Genomic DNA, 12,498 nt, shown 5'->3' with positions numbered 1-12,498 from the left:
ATATATGTTATGATCACTTTGTACAACATCTCTAAGCAAAGGACTCCCACTGAATAGTAAAATGCAAATTAGGTTCTTAGAAAACCACCAGAATTAGGTTTTATTTCTGACACTTCATATAACAATAGAAAAAAATTGTCTTCATACAAAATGCTTCACATATATTATTTATGCTTCCAACATCTGTGAGGAGATTGAGGAAAAAAAGAAAAAAGATGCATGTCAAGAATCAAGCATACAAATCCTCAGGATTCTCCAAATCAGTATTGATAATAACAACAATAATTCCTACTTCAACAACCACACCTGCCACTAACAATGCAACTCTCTAGAATTGACTCTATGCTCAGAATGATAAGCATTTCATCTGGTGTTTGTATCTTAATTTTTATAGCACATTTGAAAGGACTGTGTCATCCCACTTTACTAGTGAGAAAAGTATAGTTTATGGAGCTAATTAAGGTACCCAAGAATACACAGCTACTAATACTTGACACACCATATCATTCAGGACATCACACACAGATTTCTAGTACATAGACACCCTCTGTGTTCTCATGCATCTATGTGTTAAGGTATTATACCTCAAATTGTTTCACATATTTAAGTCTGACATAGCATTATAAAACTGGTCGGTGATCCTTTAATCACCCTATTTCAAATGTCAAACCCATATTCCACTTGACTGTTCTTCAAATCACTTTGACTAAACCCTTACAGAGACAACCATTTACTTACTGCCATCTCCCCACCACAAAATAAGGTCCATTGGAAGAGGGACTTAGATTTTAGTTACAGCTCTACCCTCAGTGTAAAAGGATATCAATACTCAATATGCACATGTTCAATGAATGAATTACAAATCAGATTGCAAAATATTAAGTAGTTCTACTTAGAGCAAATGCTTTATATACTATCATTAATTCAATGGAGTATTTTTCCTTAAGCTTGCTATAACACAATAATTCAACAGTGATCAGAAACTTATTGATTTTAAGTGAAGGACAAACTAGCTAGAGGTATAAGTAGTCTTGAAGCAACACTACCTGGTAGATCACTTAAAAGTCAGTTTTTACAGTCTCAAAAATGAACTTCAAATGCTGGCCATATTGCATAGTGTATAACTCTGGGTACATTATTTCTCTTCATAAAATGGTTGAATAATTAGGGCTATATGTAGGGATTACTGTGACAAACACATTAGATAAAGCCATAGTTAAAATTTTTAAAACATCATTTTCCTGCCTTCCTCTAAAAGTCTGCAAACCAGCAAAGCATTCTATTTCAAACAATTGCCAATCTCTCTACCAAATCATCCATGGCAACAAAACAGAAGAAAATGAAGAAGAAGAAAGATGTTGCAAGGCCCTTACAGACCTGGAGGTCAACTGAGAAAACATCACATAGAACATGGCGTCCTGGGAGACACCTCCACAGAGCAGTCAAGCTCAGAGAAGAAAAGGGAGGTCTGAAGCTCAGAAAACAAAGCGGACCACGTGGCTTTAGAACTTAAAACTGCATGGGGGGCTAACTTCAGAAGCAGCCTAGCGTGATGGGGAGACAGTGAATAGAACTAAATTCAGACCAAAAAGCTAGAGGTTTTCATTTCAAAAGAGAGGGACAGAAGGGGTAGGCAGGCTTATGCTTTAGCAAAGCTCCTCAGAGCTTCACAATCTTTGGGCATTCCCCAGGGTGTAGAAGCTCACTAAACTGATCTTCTGTTAAAAAAAAAAAAAAAAAAAAAGAAACTATCAATTCCCAACTTGACTCTCACTGGGATTAAACATGACAATAGGTCTGATCTGATTTCATCATTATTTAAAAAAAAATCATCTATTATTTTTCACTTTATGTTTCTGTGTGGGAGCAAACTGTTGAAATCCTTACTTAATGTATACTAAGCTGATCTTCTGTATACTAAGATAATCGAAAATGAATCTTGATGTGAATGGAAGGGGAGAGGGAGTGGGAAAGGGGAGGGTGGTGGGTGGGAGGGACGGTATGGGGGGGAAAGCCATTGTAACCCATGATACGTACTTTGGAAATTTATATTCATTAAATAAAAGATAAAAAAAAAAAAAAAGAAAATTGGCTTCAAGTACTCGACACTAAGTGAACATCTCAAGATTAGTTAGGGAGTCCACTTACCTCCTCTTTGGTTCTTTTTGTCTGGGCACAAAGAATCAAGCAAAACTGAATAGTTATTAAGGTAAAAAAAAAAAAAAAAAAAAACTTAGGGGCGACACAATGTGTAACACTCACTCACGATGAGAAGATTATAAGAATTTGAAAGAACTCTCCCCCACCTTTCTTCTTAAGACAAGGTTATGAGGCTATTAGCACATGGCTGATAGGAATCAAAATGAGGGAAGTTATTATCTTTCGTGCTTTGTTTCGGTATTCTTAAGTTTTATGTGATGCGAGGCTTATGTGATTTATGAAGAAAACACCTAAGTGGAAGCTTTGTCATGATCTAGGGGATTTGGGCATACATAAAAGCCAGTTTGGATAATGTTCTTCAATGTCACTAGCTAGTTCTTTTTATTTATGTTTCTTGAGAGCAGTTTTTTTCTGAACAATTTCTTAGGCACTGTTAAAGATATTTAAAACAGATCAAAGAAAAGTTTGTCTTGTGCCTCAAGAATGTATAGACCATGTGTTCCAATTACATGAGGGATTACATGTGAACTACTCTTAACACTTGGTAAATGAGAAATAATCTATTTTATAAAATGTACGCTATACTTAATATGTTTCCATTGTATCCTCACTGAAACCAGCAGGTCTCTTCAGCTTCTGTGAGCTCTAGTAATGAAAGCAAACACATACAGAGAAGGTGGTGTTTCTGTTAATATTTATAGTTGTTTGAATCCTATCTAAATATTCCATCCTCAAGCAACCCAATCTTTTAACATAAGAACTATATATATTTTACAGGTGAAGAAACTGAGGCACAGCAGAGATTGTTTAAAGTCCTGGACACACTTGGCTAAAAAGCACTGGAGATGAAGATCAAGTACACAGATGTTGACTGTAGAAACTATACACTTAAGTATCTACCACACAGCCTCTCAGTGTCTTATTTATTTAAATGGATAGTAGGAAAGGAGGCAAATCTGTCCATTCATCAGAAAACATGATCATAAAATGTCATTACACACAGTGTTCTTACACTAGAAACATTTACCCATTCTATTTTCTTAGGTGGATTTTTCTTCCATTGTTGGAATTTTTACCCCAAAGGATGGCTCTTTACAGTCAGCCCTCATCCCTAATTCAAACCCAGCAATTTTTTTCATACAAAATGAAGACTTTATCTATTAAGAATGGATGTTGTTGGCTGTCACCACAGCTCACTAGGCTAATCCTGCGCCTGTGGTGCCAGCACCTTGAGTTCTAGTCCCGGTTGCGTGCCGGATTCTGTCCCTGTTGCTGCTCTTCCAGTCCAGCTCTCTGCTATGGCCCGGAAAGGCAGTGGAGGATGGCCCAAGTGCTTGGGCCCTGCACCCGCATGGGAGACCAGGAGGAAGCACCTGGCCCCTGGCTTTGGATCAGCACGTGCGCCAGCCATAGTGGCTATTTAGGGGGTGAACCAACAGAAGGAAGACCTTTCTCTGTCTCTAACTCTGCGTGTCAGATTAAAAAAAAAAAAAAGAATGTGGTGTTCAAGGAGTTGGGCTTATAAGACCATTAAAGAAAAAATACCACCTTGAAAATTGAGTGTGATTGCACTAACAGCAGTGATAAGACACAGATGAGAATATAAGCCAAGGAAGACCACAGAGCTGACAGTTTAGAGGACAGGCTACAGAGAATGACCTGAGTCAATGGCAAATCATTTTGGATTCTAATACTTGTTCATCATGGCTACACCTACATAGTGTGAATAAAACAGGATATATTTATGAATAGTTGTGAATATGAGAAGAGGAAATATTGTAAATTATAGATGCTATTATGTAAATAAATATATATTAGAAAGGAAATACGAACATACTAATACCCTAACAGAAATTGTTGGCCACTATTCAGCTGATATAACCCCAGACATGCTTATGTAATTTTTTTCCTTAAATTTAATTAAGAGGAGACATACTTCATTTTAATATATTTGCCATACTTATTTTAATATATTATGAAGGAATAGCATAGTAATGACCAGAATAATATGGATCTTCATGTATCCCTAGTTCTACCTAACCTTTTTTTCCTTAGCAAAAATTTTGGAATGTGTTTTAAAAGTAAGTGTGACTGATATAAAAAATCAGCTTTAAATTATATTTCATAACTTAAATTCATTTTTTCATTCAAAAAATTAACATCCAAAATTAGCAACTGTCATCCTTATAATTTTCTGGACTTTTTGTTGTGGGTTTAAATGATCTTTTTCAAAATTTATGTTAAGTGTATAAAACACATTTACAATCCTGTAGTATTTGCATACTGCTTGCTCAAGTCTAATTTAGGAAATTTGGCTCTATTCCTAGAATTCCAAGTTTGTGTTGTTTAAAAAGGAAAGGTACAAAGTGGATCTTCTGCTGGTTGCATGTTAGAAGATAATACATTTAAAAAAAAGGAGCTTTCCATGTAGTTCTACTTCAAAGTGACAATTCCTTTTTAAGGTAGAATGATAGTTTAAAGTGTAATATTATTTGTAAATGAAACTTAGTTTTATTTTAAAATTTTTATATAGTATTTATAAGTATATTAAGTAAATGTTAAAACCCACAAAAAGGTGAAATGAAGAAAAAATTGGACAATATTAAGCATTTAAATATCTGTTTTTACCTTAAGAACATACTGTAAAGGAAAAGGAATTTTGTGTCTTAATTTACTGGGTAGAGCGTGAATCCCCATTGAATTTCATGAGCCCTGTGACACAAACTAGGCATTCACCTCTTCAACCTCCATGGATGAGAGGTCTTCAGAAAGTTTCTGAAAAATATGTCAAAAAAAAAAAAAAAAAAACACACACACACACACACACACACACACCACAACTATGAATGGATTTGTTTTTGCCAAAATAAAATTATCCTGGAATTCCTAACCCTCCAAAAATCATAACAAATTTATTGAGAAATTTCAGTTGGCTATTCTGTATTATGTAGGCAAAAATGACCTGATTATCCACTTTAATGTGTTATTTTTGTTTTCTGCCATGCCAGAATTTAAGAGAAGTAGACACTAACTATAATCCATCTATTGTCCACTATTAAAGTAGTAATCAGGCAGTCCTTTCAAACTACAGTAAACTAAGCAAATGTTATATATAGAACAAAGTGGAACAACCAGGGGAGTTTATCTTTTGAATTTAAAAACACTGACTTCTCATTCCAACACTACCCCTCCCACCATTTTTTCCCAATCCAACAGAAAGCACACACAGGTATACACAGGTGCCCAAACACTAAACTTCAAGTATCACCTTGCCCCAATACTTCCACAGTTTTAATTAAAAGCTACATTTTGTTAAGCAAATTAGGAGTTACATATAAAGTGGAAGGAGCACGTGAAATGAATAATTAACTTTGTATAGACTTCAGCATCATAATTAAGATTAAATGCTGTGTATATCCAAACTAGATTAGCATAGCCATTGAAAGCTGCTATGTGCTCAGTGGGAGAGTATGCTTTTGCTAAATAATGTTTTATGAAGAATATTCTGAAAACATTAAGCATAACGTTGTCATATATAAAATGATTAAAGTTTTTATACAAACGAAGCTGTAATTCTGGTAAATGAAGTAATTTCATTTTCCTGCTGTTTTCACCTTTAGGAACATACTGTAAATGGAAAGGAGCTCCATGTGATATCTTATTAAATAGAGTATGAATACCCCTGTTCAAAGTTAATGAGCCCTCGTTACATAAACTTGGGTTAGCGGACAGGTCCAGGGCATTTAGCTTTACCAAGTCCTTTTCTGTCTTTTAGAAATGTTCACTTAACTTTTTATTTACTACACTTTCCAATCTACTCAAAATAACGTATTCTTTGTTGTGTTTCCTATCATTTCCAAAAACTCCTAAAACTGGTAATAGATATTTACTTATTTTCGTGGTATGTACATTTCACTCAAGCTGACATTTAGTACACTTTGTGCTCAGATTAGACTTGATTCTCATTCTGAGTTTTTATTGACACTTCTTCCCTGCTATATTCAGAAATGAACTAGAATTTTAAAATGAAACCAAAGAAAAATGAGATTTTACTTAATTACTTAATAACCTCTTCACTGTTAAACTATTTACCTCAAACTGAAAAAAAAATAACCAGGAAACAGTTGATTTTAAATCTAATTTCATGCATGAAAACGTGTATTAGCAAACTCAAAGAACAATGAGATAACATTTACAATTTTGAAATATGTGTATTTAAAAAATGTCATGCTCATCAATTTATTTTAGAATCAGAAAATCTATACCACTAATCAGCAAAATCATTTACTAACAGTGGTAAATCAGTGAAAAGAGCAGCAGAAAAGATAAGATTTACGTACACATAAAATTTTATGGATTTCATTGTTTTCAGATTCCATTATTTTTGTCTTTAAAAAATCTAAAATTACATGAAAACTAAATTTTAGGGCTATCAAAATATATTCATTCAGAATGGGAATGGGGAAATGTGAGCTGTTGTCATAGAGGGAGGAACATTTTATTTTCCCAAGAGTTATTGAAGAAAATATGTCAAGCAGCTTTCGTAAGAGAAACAATTATGAGATTGCATTTTGGGGGAAGTGTCAGTCATTGTGTTGCAGGATGAAGAACTTCAAAAGTTTCTCGCAGGAGAGCAGCATAATCAGACATGATGTTATCCTTTAAAATAAGTAGGAATCTGACATTTCATACACTTTGGGTAAACATTTGTTTTATCAGAATCATACTATGATTTTGATTCAGGTACTATATACTAAGGGAGGTTTTTTTTTTTTTTCTTTAACAATTGTTGATTCTTCTTTCCTTGTTGGTAAATACTTGCACACAAATAACATTAAATATTCTAAAAATAAAGCAAGCCAGGAATGAAAATAAATCTAATATTAAATCAAACTTTTCAATCTAACTACATTATAAGTGAACCAAGGGGAAACACTAAAACATTATGTATTAGATATTCACCAAGCAAAAATTCAGAAATACCGAAGTCAAGGTTTTATGGAGACATCCAGCAGCACCACAATTTACAAAGCTGTAGTACAGAAATCCTGAAAATATTGAGGGGAATCCAAAACAAAAAATTCAAGCCAATGGAAGTCTAAGCGGTGGTAAAAAGAAGTTGTTATGCTTGCTAATTAAAATGAAGTCTTTTTGAAAATTCCATTAGTCACCAATTTTGGTATAAAAAATGTTATGGATTGAAGCTTTAAGATTCAAGTTAGATATTATTAGTGTAACTATAAATTATAGTTACAGCAATGTAATTACAGGTCCTACAAATAGGTAGCAGTAATAGTCTTACCAATTACAGGGCTATAAACAGTTTACAGCAGCATAAATATAAAAGTTAATGTAATCAAGAATCAATAGTAGTTATTCAAAGCATCATGTAATACATAAATAACTTGTTAGATAAAACTTTTTTTGACAAGGCTATATCAAATGCATACTGTCACCCAACAAAATTCTTCCCCATGTTTTATCATAACTCACCACTGAATTAAGAAAAATAGTTACATTCAGTGGACATTCTCCACATAAACTAAGTTTTATTTTATACAGTCCCTGAAAAAAACTATTTTTCATAAAAGTTGATATAAATGGATCTACTTAACAGTAAACCTAGATTTTCAAATCAGGGTGAAAGAGTCTCATGGAACAATTAAATGCAAATACCATATACTCTTACTTTTTGACAAAGTAACTCAAATGGAAACACTAATGATAGTTGGACTCTGGAGATCAATGACAAGTCAAGTCAAATCCCAAGCTGCAAGAGACATTTCCTCATGGGCTGTAAAAAGGCAGTAAGTATCACATTTCAATCAGGTCAGCTGGCACACTAGGGCAGGCTCTTTCTCATAGCTGAGAACAAGAAGCAAGCAAGTCAGTCCCCAGTAGTACACCTGGAAGGAATTCTTTTTACAAACAACGTTTCAGATAAAAATGTAACCATGATCAACACACAAATTACAGATGATAAAACTGAGCAGAGGGTCCAGAGAACCTATATCTGGACTTATAACCTACAGTTCAACAAATGGGGGTTCTTGTAAGCCTTGAATCACTGATTTGCTGCACAGCCATTGAAAACTGATAGACATCTTTAATCACTTTTGTCTGAAAAGATCTACTTATTTTTACCACCTATTGGTTATATAAAGTAATCAATAACTTAAGATATCACCATCTTTTTCTTATTTTCCCAAGGTGATACCAATTCACAATGAATTTCTATGACTCTATCCCTTGAGAAAAATACAAGTTCACTTGCTGATAGGTTATCTATAAGCAACTACCTAACACACTTATGATATGAAAGTATACATCTAAATGTCAGGCAGATAAGGGTACTTCAAAAAGTTAATGAGAAAATCAAATTATAAGATGAGCTTGATGTGGTGCAAAAAATATTGACAAACATTTTTTTAAATATGCTCTTCCCATGAACTTGAAGATTCCCTATACACATACAGCCTTTTATCTTTGAAAAGTTACAAAAAACAAAAGGTTAACTTTCACTGACTCAGATTTTGAATTTGTAGTTTAAGAACAAGAAAATACGTGTTACAATAATAACAAGATGAGTTAATTTAAAAACTATCAGATTTGCTATCTCAAATTCTCTCTTCTAAAATAGAAGAGGCCCAGAGAGTTCAAGTACCCATTTGTCACCCAGCTAATCACAATATCTGTAACGAGTTCAATGAAAGGAGAGAAGTGTAAGCTTCCTACTACACAAATTTACAGACTAGATGCTTTTACTCTGATATGATTTAATTTATCAGTTTGTTATAGTGCATTATAAAGATACCATAACAGAAGCCAAAGCCTCCAGGGGACACTAACGTGTGAACCAGCTAGACTGTAATACAGGAATATAACCGAGTACTCAAATCCTGGGTAATATCGGTCTACTCGCATAGCCATCAAAAACACAAACTTCTGATGACCAGTTTGAAATGCCTGTTACTCTCATGGGCTACCAAATTTCAAAAACAAAAACTGAAATAGGAACACAGCTTTGTGATTTGTGCTGTAGAATCCATGTTCATGTATTAGTTCATCTCTCTCTTAATTTACATCAGAAGTCCTCAACTGATAGCCACAGTCCAGATTTGGCTTATAGATGTTTCGTTTGATTAGCACAATGTCGTTTCCTGCTATGATACACAAAATAAGTAATTTTTTGATTAATTAGCAGCCAACAATTGCAAATTCACATTCAAGTCTCAGTTACTGGATTTCTATTATGAAATAGATTTTTACTATTATATGTATTATCACATGGAACAAAATTCAGAAACTGTAAGAAATGTCCAATGAAAAGCAAATCCCCTTCACATCTGTGTTTCAAAATCATTCTTTTCCACCCCTTGAAGGACATCTTTATAGCAGTTTGTTTCTCTTTCACCATGCATCAGCTTTATATTCCTTTGCTGGGAATGAGTGAGCGCCAAAATCCTGGAACCACTTGGATGCTATTTTCTCCATGGCAACATTCAGTAGCCATGTACTCCCCTACCACTATATTCTCAAATGATTTCCTAACAGTTCCAGAAACAATAACCAGTAAAAAAAAAATCTGAATAAAAATAGTGTAGGAAAGGCTGTTTGGGTTTGAGTTGATCACATTCCTTCCCATTCCAGTGCCCTGGTTAACTGACTGCACTGGTAATGTCTGTCATTTACATAGATAATAAATGCAATACTACCATTTTATTTTACCTTGATACTGGGCTATGTTTAAGACAAAAAAAAGACATAGAAATATTCAGAGCAACTTTAGACTCTTCTCCCTAGACAGAGGGCTTATTTCATTATATTTGTGATATTATCTAAGCACTGACAAATCCAGAGATTTAGGAGTTATCCCACCTTCACTACACTCGCCTCTCGTGAGTATTATCTAGAAATAACTGGAAGCACTCAAACCTTTCATCCTCTCAGATATTTGGGTCACAATATACTGTAATGAACTCTACTCAGTCACATTAAATACCATTCAGTTATCGATATTCAGAAAACGGATGAACATTCAGAGAAGAGTTTTCTATTGATACAACAGAATAATTCCCCCAATGCTGCCACTTTCTGTGAGTGCATCTGCTGCTGCTGCATACTCTGTAATGCTATCCAGTTTAGAGAATTGCTTGGAAAAATTTTTTCCAACAGGCTATTTAATATCATTTCTGTAACTCACTGCTGAATTTAAGGAAATTCCTTTATACACTTGTTGGACTGAGTCCTAATTACTACTATAATGACTTCTCACCCACATTTTTAATGACTAAATAATTGATATGTTGGTGAGCACTCAAGACACATGATTTTTAAATCATTAAACATACAACAGAACATTTTAATCACCCTTGAACAAGATATTTTAAAAACATATTTTTCAATATAGCAAGTGTTACAAGTACAAAGATGCTAAAGACCAGTTAATAATAATCAGGTAATCTATGTTAGATTCATAGTTAGGGTTAAGTACTCTGGTGAAAGCACTTGTTCACCTTGGAGACTATGTTTCATTTCCAACATAATCCTCGAATTAAAAAGATATACATGTTGCCATAAACTGTTTTTCTCATGCACAGTATCTTCCATTGTCCTTAAGTGTCCCCCTGGGTCATCTTGCTTTAGAAGCAGTTAATTTTTTTTTAACATTTGTAACCTGAAATGGCTTAAGAGGAAATGAGTGTACAGCTCTGCATACTTAGTATGTCTAATTGCAGGTTCAAAATTTGCAGAGACATCAAGGTCAAGATTAACAGAGAACTAACTATTAACACAACTGGGAATTTCATGAGCTCATTTATACAATTCATATAGATAAAAATATAAAAATAGATATAGATCTCATGTATCAGGCCAAGTTAGTGCAAACAGTTTATTTCTTTAAGATCCCTAATTTAGGCCATGTCAAATTTTTCTTTTTGAATTCTATAGGGAGATTTGACCTTAGAATTAGCTTCAATACACAGTGGTATTACCACAATACACAGTGGTACCTAGACTACTAGGAAGGACTGGATAAAGACTTTGTTAATAAAGCATTCAAGAAGGTTATTTGTATAGGTTGTCTTTCTTAAACTAAGCATTAATAATCATTTTGTCACTCAAAGCCTAAACAGCGGACAATGAAATCCTGTTCTCCGAATTCCGTTACTCTTCTGTAAACAAGTAGAAATAGCTCTCTCCAAGACTTGCTACAAGTGTCCCTGTTAAAAATCCTGGATTCAAGCAATTGAAATTTTATGAACAACTGCTGAGATTTGTGATGAAGACTTCAACAAGGATAATATCTGTACATTAGATTGCCAGGGCTACCATAACAAACTACCACAGACTGGGTGACTTAAACAACAGGAACAAAATTTCTCACAGTTCTTGAGGCTGGAAGTATAAAAAATGAAGGCACCAGCACAGTTGATTTCATCTTGTACATGTCTACCTGTTCTCAGCATCTTCATTTTCTTCCTTCCGTCTCTATCATAATATTCTGTTAAGTACCTCACTCATACTACAATAAGACTATCATTATAACCTCATTTTAACTCAATTACTACCTTAAGTTCTGCCTTCAAAAACAACCATATTTGGCAACACCAGAAATAATTTACCAGTGTATGATTTTTTTTGACAGGCAGAGTTAGATAGTGAGAGAGAGAGAGAGACACACACACACAAAGGTCTTCCTTTTTCTGTTGGTTCACCCCCCCAAAATGGCCACTACTGCCCATGTGCCACGCCGATCCGAAGCCAGAAGCCAGGTGCTTCCTCCTGGTCTCCCATGGGGTGCAGGGCCCAAGCACTTGGGCATCCTCCACTGCCTTCCCGAGCCACAGCAGAGAGCTGGACTGGAAGAGGGGCAACTGGGACAGAATCCGGCACTCCAACTGGGACTAGAACCCGGGGTGCCGGTGCCGCAGGTGGAGGATTAGCCTAGTGAGCCACGGCACCAGCCGATTTTTCAATAACTAAAACTGAACCCTTAACAATCTGAATACAGGATTATACTAACTGCAGATGGCAGCCCAAAGATCTTTATGGTGATGACAGTATTTATATTTGGTATGTCATTTTTGCCCCATCACAATCTTTTCAACAAGCTTCCCAAGGGGACAATGTAGTATCAATCAAGATATGGCTCTAATGCTGTCTTCTGATTATGCCTCTAGATAACAACTTTAAGACTGTAAAATTCTAGAATTACTCAGGTGTTGCCATAACTGACAGAGGACAAAAGTTTCACATTAAGCATTTTATTCACTACTAAACTTTATGGGCAATGGGAATATGGAATGGTGCTCAGTGAAGAGTATTAATCCTTAC

The 12,498-nt window shown here is 34.7% G+C and overlaps 1 long non-coding RNA gene across 15 annotated transcripts in view; it reads right to left on the bottom strand.

Moving 5' to 3' along the window:
- Nucleotides 1-12,498, bottom strand: part of LOC138850057 (uncharacterized) — a 1,261,171-nt gene that overhangs the window by 1,206,629 nt on the left and 42,044 nt on the right. Inside the window, exon 4 of one of the 15 annotated variants that reach the window (XR_016235510.1) lies at nucleotides 4,795-4,935. The exons of 13 other annotated variants lie outside the window; for them this stretch is intronic. This is a non-coding gene — a long non-coding RNA (uncharacterized LOC138850057). Of the gene's footprint in view, nucleotides 1-4,794; nucleotides 4,936-6,581; nucleotides 6,820-12,498 lie in introns of those variants that run through there. One more of the 15 variants, XR_016235511.1, reaches the window with a different exon arrangement.

Source organism: Oryctolagus cuniculus, chromosome 6 (assembly GCF_051225735.1).
Source record: "Oryctolagus cuniculus isolate XC-2025 breed Fujian yellow rabbit chromosome 6, ASM5122573v1, whole genome shotgun sequence".
Taxonomy (NCBI): domain Eukaryota; kingdom Metazoa; phylum Chordata; class Mammalia; order Lagomorpha; family Leporidae; genus Oryctolagus; species Oryctolagus cuniculus.
This window is presented reverse-complemented; position numbering and strand designations above follow the sequence as displayed.